The 17,811-nt window shown below is 40.2% G+C and overlaps 1 protein-coding gene across 2 annotated transcripts in view; it reads right to left on the reverse strand.

The window, feature by feature from the left end:
• The window catches only part of IGF2BP3 (insulin like growth factor 2 mRNA binding protein 3), a 147,265-nt gene that overhangs the window by 105,493 nt on the left and 23,961 nt on the right, over nucleotides 1-17,811 (reverse strand). The window lies entirely within an intron of this gene.

Raw genomic sequence — 17,811 nt, forward strand, 5'->3', positions numbered from 1 at the left:
AAAAAATGATAGAAGTAAATCAAGTTCATTCATATTTAAAAAAAGAAAAAAAGACTATTACCTGCTTTACTGATCTCCCATCCCAGCTTTTAAAATTAGGTTATATTTAGCTTTGATTCTAAATAGTTAAGAATCGAGAAAATCAATACAAACATATTTCTACTGCATGATTATAATAATTACTCAAATTCAGTTTAACTCTCAGCAAAGTGAGCTGGTGTTCTATTCCACCTAAAGTACACCTAAGTAACATCAGGATTACACACCGTAGCACAGAAACTAATTAATTAGGCCACCTCATTCTCTGTTGTGCTCAGAACCTGAACAGTGCTTGGCACCTAAGAAGCACGCCACTGAGAGTTACATTAAAATTTGTTACAATCTATACTTGGGGGAGAAAAACACAAGACTCACAGATCTGCCAATCAGAAACTACTAGCATTTCCAATGATTTTCCTACGGCTCTTAAGACTGAGAACAGCACCAGCACATGTTCTCTCTAAACAGGAAAAGAAAGTATAAAACCATCATTGCTCCTCAGAGAGATTTACAGAAATTCCTTGGTATCAGATATCTATTCTATTTCCAACTTCTCAATAAATATCCTTGTACAACTGGTTTATTCCCATCAAGGTACTAAGAAGGAGAGCCTGGGTGGCTCAGTCAGTAGAGCTTCCTTCTTGTGATCTTGGCTTTGGGAGTTCAGGCCCCACCCTGGACATAGAGCTTACATTTAAAAACAAAACAAGGAGGACCTGGGTGGCTCAGTCCTTAAGCATCTGCCTTCAGCTGAGGTCAGGATCCCAAAGTCCTAGGATAGAGCCACAGATCAGGCTCCCTGCTTCTCCCTCTCCCATTCCCCCTGCTTGTGTTCCCTCTCTAGCTGTGTCTTTCTCTGTCCAATAAACTTTTTTAAAAATAAAATTAAAAATAACCAAAAAACACCCCCAAAAGATAGACATGTGTGGACTTGATCTCTCTTAGGTCTTCACTCTTTTTGCCATTTATTTGGTGGAAAGGTCACAAATCCTGCATCATTACTCATTGTGGATTTTATCCATAGTATCCTTTTTGTGTCATTTTCAATAAACTATGTACTATATTGAATTTGATATACATTTTATCTTTTGTAATATAAAAATATTACACATCTACGAATCTACCTACCCAAATAATTAGAGCAAGACAATCAAAGCTACCCATGCTTCTCTCCCACCCCAAATGCCTGCCTCCTGGAATGTACATCAATATTCGTAGCTCTTTCAAAATGAATTTTAAAGAGACTCTGGGTGGCTCAGTTGGTTGAGTTAAGCGGCTGCTTTCAGGTCATGGTACCAGGGTCCTGGGATCAGGCCCCACGCTGGGCTCCCTGCTCAGTAGGGAAGTCCATCAGTAACCCAAGACAGCCATATACTGCATTTGGTTGATTATGATTCTAGTCTCATAATCCACATGGTTTCCTTTTTTTTTTTCCCCCTTGCAACTTACGGGGTGGGGGGTGCAAACCTGTCATTTGTCCTATAGTTCCTCACTGCCTGGATTTTGCTAATTATAGCCCTATGATGGTGTTTCATATTCTCCTCCATCCCCTCTGTAATTAGAGCTGAAGATTCCATTTGTGTGTGTGGTTTTTTCTTTAAGATTTTATTTATTTATTTGACAGAGAGAGAGATCGCAAGTAGACAGAGAGACAGGCAGAGAGAGAGAGAGAGAGAAGCAGACTCCCTGCTGAGCAGAGAGCCCAATGCGGGACTCGATCCCAGGACCCTGAGATCATGACCTGAGCCGAAGGCTTAATCCACTGAGCCACCCAGGCACCCCTCCATTTGTTTTTTTTATTGCTGCTTGTTTGGGGGAGAGACAATAATATACCACAAGAGGTGTCTTATACTGGGGGTACGTGGCTGGCTCAGTCAGAGGAACATCCAACTCTTGAACTTGGGGTCCTGAGTTCAAGCCCCATGTTGGGAGTAAAGATTAAATAAATGAAACTTTAAAAAAAAAAAAAGGGGGGGTGCCTGGGTGGCTCAGTTGGTTAGGCAACTGCCTTCGGCTCAGGTCATGATCCCAGGGTCCTAGGATCAAACCCCATGTCGGGCTCCTTGCTTGGCAAGGTGCCTGCTTCTCCCTCTCCCTCTGCCTGCTTGTGCTCTCTCTCACTCTCTGTCAAATAAATAAATAAAATTTAAAAAAAAAAAAAAAGGAAAGAAAGAGAAAGTGACTTGTACTTCTAGGAAGAGATATCTGTCTCTAGCTATCCTCCTGTGATGTTGCAATCACCAACGATCACTGCCAAAATCCATTATTTCATTCAGGATTGAAAGTGGTTTTCTCATTTATGTCTTCTGTGACTTTATTCAGCTTGAGTTCTTCCATGAAGAACAACTTTCCCTTGTTGAATACCTGGATACTCTGAACAGAGTCAGTACAGTGAAGACAGGATAAATCCTCGATTCTTGCCCTTCTGCAGATGGTTTTGCGCTCTTTATCACATCCCCTCACTCACCTCTGATTGCATCCACAGCTGTAGTGGACAGACCCATGTACCATGAGGCTGCCCTGCCTCCCTCCACCCCGAGGCACACATCTTATACATCTCTGTTTTACCTCAGGGCTTTCTCCAAAGCCTCAGAAGAGTACAGGAGGAGTCTGGAAACCCTCAAGACAATCCAGTTTACAAGGGAAGGGAACTAAGCAGCAGATAAATGCCCATCTTCAGCTAGGAGGGATTCTATACATTCCTCTAAGGTCTGCCTTCCTTATGACAATCTCAGTAAAGCACCTTTCGTTGGTTTTTCTTGACTTTCCATTACACTCTCCCCATTCCCTCACTCTTGCTTCCTGGAATCCTGTCCAAAATAAATCAGTTTCATGCAAATCTTCATCTCCATCTCTTCTCCCAGGAGTTCAAAGACATGGCTATTTCAAACTTTTCAGAATAATGAGTTGGTGCTCTGGCATTGTCCTAAGATAACCAAATGTTTATTTCTTTTCTGTATCATCATAATTTCACAGAGTCCTGGGTATTTGGAGTGTATCAATCCATTGCATTAATTCCTCCTGATGCTCAAACTGCCCCATCTTTGGCTAGTCATACTCACTCCGGCACCTTGTGACAAGACTCCAGTCATCTCTGACTGCGCCTCTGCTTTCTGTTATGGCATGATAATCCGGGTTCAACTGGTACATCTCCTAGTCCCTCTACAATCAGCTTTTTCTACATAAACGGCTAGTCCTTATTATTAGTCAGAAATAATACACAGAGACACAATCTAGTCACTAGAGTGCTCATTAAGTTGCTCATTGCTCTTAGGCCACAGCTGGAAAACAGACATTTTGTTTCCAAGAGAAATAAACCATGTATTCTCGCAGATTATTTCCAATTCAAATTTCAGATTACTAGGTTGTTGCCAAGTGTCTTTCTTATTTGCGTCTTTACTTCACTGTAAAGTTTGATAGCAGCTAAGAATATAAACAAGGAAATGCTGTTACAGATGGAATGCTTGTGTCCCCCAAGCCTCCCCAAATTCCTACATTACAGCCCTAACCTCCAACATGACAGTATTACAAAGCTGGGCCTTTGGGAAAATACTCAGGCTTAGTTAGATGATGTCATGAGGATGAAGTCCCCAGAGGATTACTATCTTTTTTTTTTTTTCTTGAAGAGTTTTTTTAGAGCAATCTCTACGCTGAACATGGGACTCCAACTCACAGCCCCAAGATCAAGAGGTGCATACTCTACTAAGCCAGCCAGGCACCCCAGGATCACTATCTTTGTGAGAAGACAGACCACGGCTCTTTCACTGGTACATGCTGAGGTGAAGCCATGTGAGCCACGGCACCAAGGCAAGAAGGCATTTCTCCACAGGCCACGAAGAAAGGGCTCTTACACCAAGAACCGAAGCATCTGACTGCACTTTGATCTTGGACTTCGCAGCCTCCAGAAAGGTGCTTAAGAAATAAATGTCTGCTGTTTAAACCACCCTGTCTGTGGTACTTTGCGATAGCAGCCACACTGCCTAAGACAGTGTCTATCTCACTCAATCTTCACAGTCAGCACTTTATCGATTAGGAAACAAAGCCTAAGTTTAACCTGCCCAAATACTAACCGCTCAAGTGTAGCAGGATCAGTACCAATCCCCACACTTTCTGGCTCCGGAGACTACTCTCTTAACTACACTATATTCAATCACTGATTTCACTTATAATCCAACCAACAATGTAACCATATCGAATGATTTCAGAAAGATTAAAAGGATGTAATTTTTATTACATTCTCAAGGTCAAATATAGGCTAACCCTATGCAAAATCTTCACTTTATCCCACTGCTTTAACCAAACAATGATCATTACATATCAAGACTCAATACTGACATTAAATGGACAAAGTTACATATTATAACAAGGAAGATAGCAGTGCTAAAAACATAACTAACTCAACTGCCTCAAGATAGCAGGACAACTGCATACACAGGCACCCAGGCATTTAGGAAGCCAGACATTTCACAGGTAAGTCCTAATGCAAGAAATAAAAATGTATTAAACTTGCAACATTCTGTCCAAATGACCTACAAATCCTGAATGTACATTTTGTTCATCTTACTTCCCCCAAAAGGCTCTGTTGCACTCCCTTCTTTCTACCAACACTTATACAAATTAAGGAATTCACTGATTTCTCACTTCATAGTAAGACTATGACAATCTAACAGGCTAACACCAGCAGAAGGCGGGAAGAGAAAAACCAAGTGTACCTTGTAACAGGTTTCCCTCCACCTTGTTTCTTTAGGCAAGGAAGTGGGTTACACGGTCCACGTTTGGACCAGTCATTTTCCAAAAAGAAGCCAAGCCTGTAGGTTTAGAGCAGTACAGTGTGGCCTCTTTGACCCACCACTTGGAGGCACTCTGTACCAACGGCAGACTATCACTCCAGCTGGGCCAACCAATTCAACCTATACCCTAAAAGGAATTTGTTCAACCTGGCCAAATTTAATATTGCTAATTACTTATATTAATAATAGCATTCAGGGGCGCCTGGGTGGCTCAGTGGGTTAGGGCCTCTGCCTTCGGCTCAGGTCATGATCCCAGGATCCTGGCGGGGATCCAGCCCGCATCAGGCTCTCTGCTCAGCAGGGAGCCTGCTTCCTCCTCTCCCTCTGCCTGCTTCTCTGCCTACTTGTGATCTCTGTCTGTCAAATAAATAAATAAAATCTTTAAAAAAATAATAATAGCATTCAATGTGATATATATATATATAATTTGATTTTATACAGTTATGAATTAAGATTTTTTTTTAAAGAAGTAGACTTTTTAAAGGTCTATCTCAAGTTTTAAAGAGTTTAATACACATCGCAGGTTAAAAGTAGCAACCAGCATTAACCTTGCCTCATCACTGACTTGACAGTCTCTTACCAAAGCCTCTAACTCAAGGATTCTTTTTATTTGTTTTTATTAACATATAATGTATTATATGCCCCAGAGATACAGGTCTATGAAGGATTCTCTTATGTTTCCTCATATAAAGCTGTAGCATGCTCAAAGACCTAGCCTTAAATTTGTAAATAGAGAAAACTACGAAGCACCCAGAAACCCAAGTAAAAGGGACCATTACACACTCTGGCTGGAAGAATCACAGGTGGCTTTTGATTTGTTGGTTTTGTTTTACAAATAAAATAAAACTTCCTTATTGTTGAGGGGGAAATCAGCCTTATTTCCAACCTGAAGTATAGAACCCAAGATAAAGCAAGAGAAACCAGTTCTAAATTTCAACAGTTCTAACTAACTCTGTAACATCAGTGCTCTCTCCGCCAGATTTTACAGTCTAGCAGAAGAAACAGACATTTTAGGGCAGTCTTAAAGAAGTGTCAGTAAGGGCGCCTGGGTGGCTCAGTGGGTTAAGCTGCTGCCTTCGGCTCAGGTCATGATCTCAGGGTCCTGGGATCGAGTCCCGCATCGGGCTCCCTGCTGAGCAGAGAGCCTGCTTCCTCCTCTCTCTCTCTGCCTGCCTCTCTGCCTACTTGTGATCTCTCTCTGTCGAATAAATAAATAAAATCTTTAAAAAAAAAAAAAAAAAAAAAAGAAGTGTCAGTAAAAACAGAAAGGAGGGAGCAACATGAAAATTTAGGAGTAAATCAAGTAGAACTAAGAATCCGTTAAAGGGGTGCCTGCATGACTCAGTTAAAAAAGTCTGACTTTGATCCTGGGATCAAGTCCTGCACAGGGCTCTCTGCTTAGCAGGGAGTCTGCATCTCCCTATTTTGCTTCCCCCTAATTGTACTCTCATTTGCTCTGTCAGATAAATTGATGAAATCTTAATGGGGCACCTGGGTGGCTGAGTCATTAAACATCTGCCTTCAGTTCAGGTCATGATCCCAGGATCCTGGGATGGAGCCCCGCATCGGGCCCTCTGCTCAGCAGGAAACCTGCTTCTCCCTCTCCCACTCCCACTGCTTGTGTTCCCTCTCTCTTGCTATGTCTCTCTCTGTCAAATAAATAAATAAGTATCTTTAAAAAAAAAAAATTTAATGAAAACAAAAATTTTTTTTAATTAATGAAATCTTTAAAAACAACTTAAAAACTGAATCCCATTTTTTGGATTAACAAGGGTCACAAGTACTGTTTTTGTTTTTGTTTTTTTTTAAAGGTTTTATTTATTTGACAGAGATCACAAGTAGGCAGAGAGGCAGGCAGAGAGAGAGAGAGAGGAGGAAGCAGGCTCCCTGCAGAGCAGAGAGCCCGATGTGGGGCTCGATCCCAGGACCCTGAGATCATGACCTGAGCCGAAGGCAGAGGCTCTAACCCACTGAGCCACCCAGGCGCCCCACAAGTACTGTTTAAAAAGAAAAAAAAAAAAAAAACAGGGCGCCTGGGTAGCTCAGTGGGTTAAGCCGCTGCCTTCGGCTCAGGTCATGATCTCAGGGTCCTGGGATCGAGTCCCCCATCGGGCTCTCTGCTCTGCAGGGAGCCTGCTTCCTCCTCTCTCTCTGCCTACTTGTGATCTCTGTCAAATAAATAAATAAAATCTTTTAAAAACAAAACAAAACAAAACAAAAACAACGGGCGCCTGGGTGGCTCAGTGAGTTATGCCTCTGCTTTAGGCTCAGGTCATGGTCTCAGGGTCCTGAGATGGAACTTAGGCTCAGGTCATGGTCTCAGGGTCCTGAGCTCGAGCCCCACATCGGGCTCTCTGCTCAGCAGGGAGCCTGCTTCCCCCTCTCTCTCTGCCTGCCTCTCTGCCTACTTGTGATCTCTGTCTGTCAAATAAATAAATAAAAACTTTTAAAAATAAATAAATAAATAAATAAAAATAAAATAAAATGAGAATTTCGGAGTCCCAGTGCAGACCTCCTAAATCAGAATCTCTCTGAGGTGGGCTGGAGAAATATGGTTTCACACACACTTAAGTCTGGGGACCACTAATGTCTATTTTACAGGTCAAGTCCGGTGAGGGCTAAATTATTTCTATCTTATTCACTATTGCATAAACAAGTGCTTAGCAAATTGCTTGGCTCATAATGAGCAATTTAAGCTATATTGTTTAAATAAGGAATAAATGAATAAAAGTCACAAGTGAAAATCTTAAGCGTTTTCTTTCGTCATCTCCTAACTCCCAGATTCCCATGGGAACCACATCGTGTTGCAGTCCCCTTAAATAAAACAAGTGTACTTATGTTTTAAAGTTGCACACCCTATCTTCATCTATGTATTATAGTCTCACAGCCATAACTGTATGGATTAAAACTTGACCAAAAGCCAAGGGTATAGGCTGGTAGAGTCCAAGAAAGGCTAAATGTTTTTCTGTGTGCTGTTCCTATTACTAATGTTTGCTAGACACACTCCTACCTCTCTTGTAGGAGACAATGTCCCATCAATGAAGGAATATAGTCAAAATCCTTACACTTCCTTAGGATAAAGTGCAAGGCAATACAACAGAACAGTGTTTGCTGTTGTTGTTTTCTTAAGATTTTATTTATTTCCTGGACAGAGAGACACACAGAGAGAGACAACACAAGCAGGAGAAGAGGGAGAGGGAGAAGGAGGCTTCCCGCCAAACAGGGGGCCAGATGCAGAACTCGATCCCAGGACCCTGAGATCATGACTTGTGCTGAAGGCAGATGCTTAACGATGGAGCCCCCAGAACAGTGTTCTAAAATGGTTGACTTAATAGGGCACAAATTCCTGAGTAAAGATTTCTGTAGTCTTCAATCTGAATCTGAAACTTAACTTTAAACAAAAAAGTCACCGCCAGTATTTCAACCAGCCACAGAAACACACGCAGTTGAACATTAGGGAGTTACTATTTAAATAAAAAGCTCACTACCTGGAAAACTCAAAAGTACAGCATTAACACAATATACCAAATTACACATATCTTCCTTGAAAATTAAGGAGATCATAAGGAAATACTCAGATACAAAATGTCTAATATGTTTGAGTCACACTGAAAATTAAACATTCCCCCCAACAAAAAGCAAATTACTCATTCCCATACTTTTCCAGTTAATTTTATAAATACCGATACATTTTTTCCAGCAAGACTCATTTTTAAAAAGTGATTTTATTTTTTTTTTTTTTTTTTTTTTTTTTTAAAGATTTTATTTATTTATTCGACAGACAGAGATCACAAGTAGGCAGAGAGGCAGGCAGAGAGAGAGAGAAAGGGAAGCAGGCTCCCTGCGGAGCAGAGAGCCCGATGCGGGGCTCGATCCCAGGACGCTGAGATCATGACCTGAGCCGAAGGCAGCGGCTTAACCCACTGAGCCACCCAGGCGCCCCTAAAAAGTGATTTTAAAAGCTGTCTGAATTAAAACAATTCTGTCCAATGGAATAACCACTAGCTGCATGAGGCTGGAAATGTGGCCAGTCCAGTCTGAATTGATTTGTTCTGTGAGTATAAAATTTAACAGATTTTGAAGACTTCATGCCAAAAAAGTATAAAATCTCTCAAATGGGGTGCCGGGATGGCTCAGTTAGTTAAATGTCCACTTGATTTCAGCTCAGGTCATGATCCTGGAGTCATGGGATCAAGCCCTATATCAGGGTCTGTGCTCAGGGCGGAGTCTGTCACTTTCCCTCTGCTCCTCCCCCTTCTTGTGTTCACTCTAAAATAAACACAATCTTAAAAAAAAAGATTTCTCAACAACTTTTAATACTGATCACAAGTTAAAAGATTAAAATTTTAGATATATTGAATTGTATAAAGTAATACTATTACTTTTATCTGTTACTTTTTATTTCCTACTGTGGCTACTAGAAAAGTTAACATTGCATACATATACAGGTCACATCTTCCAGCTGGTCAGAGAGAGCTGTTTAAAACCTGACATTCAAAGACAAAACTAACTAATCAAATTTTATTTGCTTTCAATGGAATTTTAAAATCAAGGAAAAAAGCTTCGTAGGAAATAATTATTCTCCCTTAAAATTCACCATCACTAAGAAAATTATAATTGTACCTCCAAGAAGAAGTATTTTAAGGTGACTAAACTACTTTTTTAAGTACACTGTATCCTCAATGTGGGACACAAAATCAAGACCCCAGATAAAGAAGCCACATGGATCCACTGACTAAGCCAAGGTGACTAAATTTTTAGAAGTGCTCTGTTTTGAATATAGGGGTATCTCTACATTAATTTTTTTTTAAAGATTTATTTGACAGAGAGAGAGACCACAAGTAGGCAGAGAGGCAGGCAGAGAGAGGAAGGGAAGCAGGCTCCCTGCTGAGCAGAGAGTCCGATGCGGGGCTCAATCCCAGGACCCTGGGATCATGACCTGAGCCAAAGGCAGAGGCTTAACCCACTGAGCCACCCAGGCGCCCCTACATTAATGCTTTTTTTTTTTTTAAGATTTTTATTTATTTGACAGACAAAGATCACAAGTAGGCAGAGAAGCAGGCAGAGAGAGATGAAGGGAAGTAGGCTCCCCACTGAGCAGAGAACCCGATTCGGGGCTCAATCCTGGGATCAGGACCCGAGCCAAAGGCAGGAGCTTAACCCACTGAGCCACCCAGGTGCCCCACATTAATGCTTTTTAAGCTACTACTAACTGGATGTGGTTCTTACCTAAAGACAATCCAAAATTCATGGAGTTTGGTTTTGTTGTTGGGGGGAGGGGGTTGTTTTATTTTTATTTTTTAAGTGGAAAGGTTGATATTTACCATTAAGTTCTATCACTACTCATGAACTCTAGAAACTACAATTATCCCACTGAAAGTCTGAAGAAAGAAAAGTATAGATGCCTTGTTTCTAAGAAGTAGAGTTATACAATCCACGTGGGTTGTATATGATTTATGGTTCTATCTTAGGGAAAAGCAAGAGTTGGGTTGCCTAGGTACAAGGTATGTTAGACCAAGATGTTTGGACCAAACTTATCTACCTTCTTTGTTTTCTTGATACATAAGAATTCTTAAAGACATAATTACTACTTTTTAAAATTTATTTGAGAGGGAGAGAGACAGAGGGTGTGACTTGGAGGAGAGTCAGTGGGAGAGGGAGAGGAATAGAAGCAGATTCCTGGCTGATCATGATTTGAACTGAAGTCAAGTCAGACAGTTAATTGACTCAGTCAACCCAGGCACCCCAGGAATTCTTGACTTATGTGAAACTGAGAATTTTCATACTGATTGTCTTGTGAGCAATTAACAGTTGTTTGCTTATTTTATTTGCTTGTTTATATAAAACGTTAAAATTGGATTAATTACATTATCATCTGTACTCTAGTACTTTTGAAATTTCCCCATTTTTTTGCTCTCTAGTATTTAGAGGTCACCATCTTCACAAATGACAAATTCCATCAAAATCCAGCCCTGGGGTTGTTAGGACTTATCACATGAGAAAGGAAGTTTCAGAAGAAAAATATGATTTAAGTTTATCTAAATTGTCTGATAGTGAAGAAGCCTAAGTACTTTTCACTCACATAACCTTCAATCACATCCGCATTTCCTCTACTGCAGAAACACTAAAAGGTCCTAAGATTGCTTTATTTATTTTTAAAGATTCTACCCATTTATTTGAGAGAAAGAGAGTGAGCAGGAGCAGGGTGAAGAGCAGGGTGAAGGGCAGAGGGAGAGGCAGACTCCCTGATGTGGATCTCATATCCCAGAACTCCAGGATCATGACCTGAGTCAAAGGCAGATGCTTACCTGACTGAGCCACCCAGGCGCCCCTTCAGATTGCTTTAGACAACAGTCTCTTGCCTGGGGTAGATAGCACAAGATTCCTTTTGCTATAATAACTACAATGTAACTTCAAATATGGAATATTCACAAAAAACTTTCTTGTAACAATGTATATTAATGAAATTATTTGTATCATTTATTTAAAAAGAATTCTTTGGGGGTGCCTAGGAGCCTGCTTCTCCCTCTGCCCCTTCCCCTGTTCATGTACACAGTGTACATGCTCTCTCAAATAAAATTTTTAAAAAATAAACAAAAAGAATTCTTTGTTACATGGTCCAACAATTCTATACAACTTGCATTTATACAACAAAAGATGCTGCAGATGAAAAGTTGCATTTTCTACTGGTATTAATATTAAAGTCAGCAACATCCAGGGAGAGTAATCATTTTCAGATTATTTCTGCCACAATTACAATTTAATCAGTTTTTAAATTTCAGTGATCCTGAGAATTAAAATAAGAGTTATCATTTATTCAGTGACTTCTAAAGGGCAAAAGATCATGCCAGGCACTTGAAATGTATTTTCGCTGTGGCCTTTCACCAACAACCAGGCCAAGTAGGCATTAATATTCCCACTACATAGATTAAGGAAACAGTCTCATGAGATTCTTTTTTTTTTAAAGATTTTTTATTTATTTATTTGACAGAGAGAGATCACAAGTAGACAGAGAGGCAGGCAAAGAGAGAGAGAGAGAGGGAAGCAGGCTCCCCGCTGAGCAGAGAGCCCAATGCGGGCCTCGATCCCAGGACCCTGAGATCATGACCTGAGCCGAAGGCATCGGCTTAACCCACTGAGCCACCCAGGCGCCCTCATGAGATTCTTTTAACCAAAGTCAAAAGCAGGTAAATGAAAAGCCAAATTCAAACTTCTCATTCCAATTTCCACGCTATTTCTATCTTAATTGTAGGTGCCTATTATTTGACTTTTATGTAAGAAAAAAACCCCATTTACTCAGATGTTCAAGAAAACAGTCCAATATAATTATAGTATCAATCCCAATCTCCTGGAGAAAATTCTAGAAATTATTTAGTTTTGTTTTTTTAATATTGTTATTTATTTATTTATTTATTTATTTGACACAGAGAGAGATCACAAGAAGACAGAAAGGCAGGCAGAGAGAGGGGGGAAGCAGGCTCCCTGCTGAGCAAAGAGCCTAACAGGGGTCTCCATCCCAGGACCCCGAGATCATGACCTGAGCCGAAGGCAGAGGCTTAACCCACTGAGCCACCCAGGCACCCCTGAAATTAGCTAGTTTATATCCATATCTCATAAAGGATCATCAAAGAAGTCACATCAAAACAGAGTGGATCATTTCAAAGTAACCAAAATATCCAGCTTCACCCAGGAGCTTATGAGACATGAATAAGACAAATAACTCTGACAATAAAATACCCAATGCATATATTTCATGAAGTTCTCTTCTACTAGGAAGTCCTTTCAAGAGCCAAATATGCTTAGATGTAACAGCTGTTTAGTAAAATAATCTCAGAAGTATTAGGCATTAGCCTTTTAATTAAGAAAGCTTTATAAAAGGGGCACTGGCTGGCTCAGTTGGAAGAGCACACAACTCTTTGAACCCCACTTTAGGTGCAGAGATTACTTAAATAAAACTTTAAAAAAAAAAAGCTTTATGATAATCTGTGTTTTTTCTTTAGGACTTCAGTAACTATATTTCACATTTCCAAATTATACTCTTACATCCAATTACAATCTGGGGGTGGGGGGGGGGAAGGTGACAAATTTCCAAGCAGCGATGGTAAAATCTAAATAAACTTAAAGAATCCAGATGCTAGAAAATGCAACAGCTCCACTTTCTGCAGTGTTTAGAAGGGGACATGTTAAAACTGCCTATCAGGGACACCTGGGTGGCTCAGTGGGTTAAGCAGCTGCCTTCGGCTCAGGTCATGATCTCAGCGTCCTGGGATCGAGTCCCACATCGGGCTCCTTGCTCAGCAGGGAGCCTGCTTCTCTCTCTGCCTCTGCTGCCACTCTCTCTGCCTGTGTGCTCGCCTGCTCGTGCTCTCTCTCTCCCTTTCTCTCTCTCTCTCTCTGGCAAATAAATAAATAAAATCTTTAAAAAAAAAAAACTGCCTATCATGGGTGCCTGGCTGGCTCAGTCAACACAATCTAAAAGGTAGTATCATGGGGCACCTGGGTGGCTCAGTGGGTTAAAGCCTCTGCCTTCAGCTCAGGTCATGATCCCAGGGTCCTGGGATAGAGCCCCACGGTGGGCTCTCTGCTCGGCAAGGAGCCTGCTTCCTCCTCTCTCTCTGCCTGCCTCTCTGCCTACTTGTGATCTCTGTCTGTCAAATAAATAAATAAAATCTTTACAAAAAAAAAAAAAAAAAGATAGTATCATGCTTATAATCCGTTTGATTGGGGCACCTGGGTTGGCTCAGTTGGTGGAGCACACAATTCTTGATCCCGAGGTCCTGAGTTCAAGCCTCAAGTCAGGCACAGAGATTACTTAAAATAATAATAATTTAAAAAATGATCAGGGGCGCCTGGGTGGCTCAGTGGGTTAAGCCACTGCCTTCGGCTCAGGTCATGATCTCAGGGTGCTGGGATCGAGTCCCGCATCAGGCTCTCTGATCAGCAGAGAGCCTGCTTCCTCCTCTCTCTCTCTGCCTGCCTCTCTGCCTATTTGTGATCTCTCTGTCAAATAAATAAATAAAATCTAAAAAATAATAATAATAATAATCAGTAAAATTATACCCAAACACACACTATCTATGACTTACATCTCTAAAACCATGAACGACAGGCTCTCAAAGACAGGCTCTCAAAGGAAGAAACTCTCAGTCTTCTTTACCATGTTAATGTAACTAGCCAAAAAGTTTAGCATAAGCCAAAATGAGGTGGGGCACTGAGCACCAAAGGTATACAACTATACAAGGCTCTCACCTTTGCACAGTACATACAGTACATAGCCTCAAGTGTACCCACAGCACATCTCCCTGCCCTCAGGCATTCTCTATAATAATGACACCAAGAGTTTAAAATGGTCCTTTCTATCCTGCCGTCCAGCCCTTTCCTAAATATTTGTTCTAATCCTTAGCTTTACTGTTAGAAAAACTATCACAAACTAAATCTGTCATTAACAATCTGTACAGGGCATTAAAATTTTAGTGGGCTGGGCTTTAAACTTTAACACCTTATAAAGATGTTGGAATAAAAGCTTATACATTTTCGGGGCACCTGGGTGGTTCAGTAATCAAGCGTCTGCCTTTGGGTCAGGTCATGATCCCAGGGTCCTGGGATGGAGCCCTAAGCTGGGTATCGGGCTCCCTGCTCAGCAGGAAGCCTGCTTCTCCCTCTCCCACTCCCCCTGCTTGTGTTCCCTCTCTCTCGGTCTCTGTCAAATAAATGAATAAAATCTTAGGGGGGAAAAAAAGCTTATGCATTTTCAAAACACTTAAGAACGTGTTAAGTGGTAAAGCACTTTAATTAATTGCCTTAAGACAGACTGGTAGAGACAAATGCAAAATGTAAATCAGAACAGGCCGTCCACCAGGGGGCAGCACACAAACACACCCTTAATCACCATTTGTCTACTTTACCAGGTCATTTTAATTCTCACCCAGGCTTCTGAAGGGCTGGGAAAGGACCTAAGTCAAAGTTTTAACTTTTTTTTCGGAGTTAAAAAGAGTTTCAAAGAGGTCTTACATACACTTACATTTAGCATACTATATTAATGATTAAAACCAGAACTCATCTTAAATTTGAGACTACGATGTCATTTATAAATATATAGGACTCAGATTCCTTTCCATACAGATTTATCTGTTGGGACAGCCTTTAAGTATTTATTTACTCCTATGTTTAGAACTTAAGTATTTCAGGACCTGGGAAGGCTTTAAATATAGAAAGTGGGAAACTAGAAACTATCACAATTCTATTTTCACTTTGATACAAGAAGAGAAAGCAACAGAAAAAAATGCTATCTTGTAATTTGGTTTATCTCTTTAAAAGCCTGTAAATTCAGAGTCTTGGCAGTTAGGAGACCAAACAAATAGGATCAAAACAACCAAACAACCAAATCTAATTTACTTATAACACACAGGCATTTTAAAATTCTACGGACAGAAAAGACTACAGAATCTTAACAGCTCCCACCTCCTCCAGAAACTGTAAATGATCAGTCTGAAAGATTAAGTGCAGCACTGCATTTAAAGTTACTACCAATTAAGACAACCGCTAAAAAGAAGCTAATGCACGTTTTGTATAAATCTGTTTTAACTGAATAAAATTACCATAAAATGTTAGTCTTTGTCCTTCAAAAGAGAAAATAATGCTTTTCTGTCTTCCTACCACCTGGGCATATGGGTTATCACTGGCTCAATAGTTAAGATGAAAGAAAAATCGAACTGCAAATAAGCCAAGAGGTCAAACTGCAAATACCAATAGCTTTAAAACAGTCTCTTGAAACAGATTTATTATCAGTTGGCTATAGATTCATGGCATCTTGGGAATTTTAAAGTTTTGTTCTAATAATGAAGAACTATTATTTTTGAAATTATTAATTCGCCATTTTTGTGTTTGCTTCATTACTGGAGTAACAAAAATTAATATATACTCAAACTTTGCTGAGACCAACCCCAGATTTCAAGAAGTTATATAAGGTTTCAAAGTCAATCAAAAGTTTCAGTCCTGGGGTGCCTGGGTGGCTCAGTGGATTAAGCCGCTGCCTTCGGCTCAGGTCATGATCTCAGTGTCCTGGGATCGAGCCCCGCATGGGGCTCTTTGCTCAGCAGGAGCCTGCTTCTCTCTCTCTCTCTCTGCCTGACTTTCCGCCGACTTGTGATCTCTCTCTCTGTCAAATAAATAAATAAAATCTTTAAAAAAAAAAAAAGTTTCAGTCCTGCAGTATCTGGCTGGTTCAGTCAGAAGAGCATGGGACTCTCAATCTTGGGATTCTAAGTTTGAGCTCCATGTTTGGTATAGAGATTACTATAAAAGAACAAAATCTTCTTTAAAAATTTAAGTATCTATTTTAGGTTTTAGGTATTTTGAGGTTATTTTATAAAAACATCCACCTTAGCCTACTGAGAAATTTAGATGAAGGATAGCACTATTTAAATCAAATTAAAACTAGTTACCAAAATTTTATGATGAACCAAGCCATTAGAAAGCATTTTAGTAAAATTTTAACATTTTAGTAAAATTTAACATTTTTAAGATTGCACTGTTATAAAAAAATTTTTTTAAGATTAATTTATTATTGAGGGGCAGTAGAGGGAGTGGAAGAGAAAGAATCCCAAAGTAGACTCCCCATTGAGTCCAAGGCCAGTGCAGGGCTGGATTCCTCAACTCTGAGATCATGAGAGGCAATAAGGAGCCAGAGGTCTGAGCCACCAAAAAAATTTTTTTAAATATAATCTCTACCCCTGTGGGGCTCCAACTCATGACCCTGAGGATCAAGAGTTGCACACTCTACTCAATGACCCAGCCAGGAGCCCTGCACTATTATAAAATTTAGAACTTACTCTGAAAAAGTTAAACATTCACACAAATAAATCAAACACAACCGAACCTCAAATGTCAGATCTATGTATTTTAACAGTATAAACAGTGTTATTTTTAAAATAAACTTGTTTGGGACGCCTGGGTGGCTCAGTTGGTTAAGCGGCTGCCTTCGGCTCAGGTCATGATCCCAGCGTCCTGGGATGGAGTCCCACATGGGGCTCCTTGCTCCGCAGGGAGCCTGCTTCTCCCTCTGACTCTGCCTGCCTCCCTGTCTGCCTGTGCTTGCTCTCGCTCGCTGTCTCTCTGACAAATAAATAAATAAAATCTTTAAAAAATAATAAATAAATAAAATAAACTTGTTTAAGTTGAAGACACATAACTAATCAGATATATTACACAGCATCAAATTACTAGCTGTAATTTCATTACATTTAATAACATTTAATTATGTAGTTTATATAAAAGTTACCACTTGAAACAAGTCTATAAATTCAGAATCAGCCAGACCGATGTAAACTAAATGTTTTAAATTTCCACCTGGAACGAAAACACACTAGATTTCATTTCTTAAAAATTAATTAATGTAAATTTCACTTTATATCATTTCTGTTAACAGCTTAAAAGCTAAAAATAGAGGTGCCTAGCTGGCTCAGCGTTGACCCTTGATCTCTCGGGGCTGAGTTCAAGTTCCATGTTAAGTGTAGAGATCACTTAAAATCTTTAAAAAAAAAAAAAAAGAAAGAAAGAAAGAAAAAAGTGGCACCTGGGTGGCTCAGTTGGTTAAGCATCTGCCTTTGGCTTGGGTCATGATCTCCAGGTTCTGGGATGATCCCCACCTTAGGCTCCCTGCTCAGTGGGAAGTCTGCTTCTCCCTCTTCCCCTCTACCCCGCTCATGCTCAAGCACTCTCAATTAAATAAAATCTATTAAAAAAAATTTCTAGGGTGACTTGGTGGCTCGGTGGGTTAAAGCCTCTGCCTTCAGCTCAGGTTATGATCTCAGGGTCCTGGGATCGAGCCCCGTGTAGGGTTCTCTGCTCAGCGGGGAGTCTGCTTCCTTCTCTCTGCCTGCTTCTCTGCCTACTTATGATCTCTGTCTGTCAAATAAATAAATAAAACCTTTAAAAAAATTTTTTTCTTTAAAATCCTGAACTATTTCTTTAAAGTTTACAA

This window comes from Mustela lutreola, chromosome 4 (assembly GCF_030435805.1).
Source record: "Mustela lutreola isolate mMusLut2 chromosome 4, mMusLut2.pri, whole genome shotgun sequence".
Classification (NCBI taxonomy): domain Eukaryota; kingdom Metazoa; phylum Chordata; class Mammalia; order Carnivora; family Mustelidae; genus Mustela; species Mustela lutreola.